We start from the raw sequence: 1,682 nt of genomic DNA, 5'->3' as shown, positions 1-1,682 counted from the left end.
CCTGGTATTGGATTGAGTTTCTAAAAACAACCGTGCACACCGAGGTTAAACTTTACCGGCTCCACTCCGACTCGCCGCTCGCCCACAATTTGTTTGCAACGAAACATTTGTTTTTAATTTTGTTGGTTTGAAATTGTTTTGAAAAGGTTCTTTAAATCTAGTGGGTTTGCAACTCATAAGAGCGTCACTTTCAACGTCCCCGGCATTGGATTGAGTTTCTAAAAACAACCGTGCACACCGAGGTTAAACTTTACCGGCTCCACTCCGACTCGCCGCTCGCCCACTAGTCCGAAGGCAACAAAACATTTGTTTTTCATTTTGATGAAAATTTCTGTTTTTAAATCTTGTTGGTTTGAAATTGTTTTGAAAAGGTTCTTTAAATCTTGCGGGTTTGCAACTCATAAGAGCGTCACTTTCAACGTCCCCGGCATTGGATTGAGTTTCTAAAAACAACCGTGCACACCGAGGTTAAACTTTACCGGCTCCACTCCGACTCGCCGCTCGCCCACAAATCCGAAGGCAACAAAACATTTGTTTTTAATTTTGATGAAATTTTTTGAAAACATTGGCTTGGCAAGCCCCAATCCGCGACTATCCACCCACCGCCACCCCACACGAGTGGTTGTTGTTGCGAAATGAGGTTGTGGTCGACATGCCCGTGCATTTGAGAAGGAGTTCCTAGCACTCCATGCTCTCCCATGCCAAAAAAAAGCCTAGACAACCCCATTTCGCAACTTTCCACGCCTTTTTTTTCCTCCCTCACCCATGGCGGCGGCGTGGTGGCGGCGGCCGGATTCCGGCCACCACCGCCATGGGTGGCAGCCCCCCGACCCCGACACCAAACCCATAATACCGAGGCAACATATCGAGGCAACATGACATGGGTGTGGCGTGGGGGAAGGGGGCTGCAGCTAGGAAGGCATGGGCTGCCATGCATATGCAGGCAACACACACCCCCCTATATAGCATTTTATGCATTTAGCCCTTTGACAGGAAGAGACATCACCTATGCGCGAGGAGTCATAATGGGCTCTAAATAATTCAATACAAGGTATTTGGACGTGATTTTTTGCAGGGATACTAAGAAACATGCAATCTATGATGGGAAAAAGTTTCATAAATTTTTGAAGTCGGGAAGTATTTTTTATTATTTTTAGAAGTCGTAAAATTGAAAAAATCATTAAAACAAATCCGGGAGGAATTTTTTAGTTTTGTAAGTTGGAGAAGGTCCTAAAAATCATAGACTACTTATGGGGAGCTTATTGTGCGAGGAAATTTCAATAAAAACGGGGTTTGACAAGATTTGAAAAATTCTGTCGACATTTGAAAAAACCTGGAACCATGCTGCCGGCATGCTGCGCACATGCTGCGCGCAGGCTGCGCGCATGCTGCGCGCAGACTGCGCGCATGCCATGGCAGGACAAGTTTCGCTAGCCTCACTGTCGACAGATGCGCAAGCTGCGCGCACGCTGCGCACAGGCTGCGCGCATGCTGCGCACAGACTGCGCGCACGCTGCGCGCATGCCATGGCAGGACAAGTTTCGCTAGCCTCACTGTCGACAGATGCGCAAGCTGCGCGCAAGCTCCGCGCACGCTGCGCACAGCCTGTGCGCATGTTGTGCGCATGCTGCGCGCAGGCTGCGCGCAGGCGCCGCGCATGCCATGGCAGGACAAGTTTCGCT

The sequence above is a fragment of the Prunus avium genome, unplaced genomic scaffold (assembly GCF_965620075.1).
Source record: "Prunus avium unplaced genomic scaffold, drPruAviu1.hap1.1 HAP1_SCAFFOLD_1185, whole genome shotgun sequence".
NCBI classification, from domain to species: Eukaryota; Viridiplantae; Streptophyta; class Magnoliopsida; order Rosales; family Rosaceae; genus Prunus; species Prunus avium.
Note: the sequence above shows the minus strand (reverse complement) of the source record.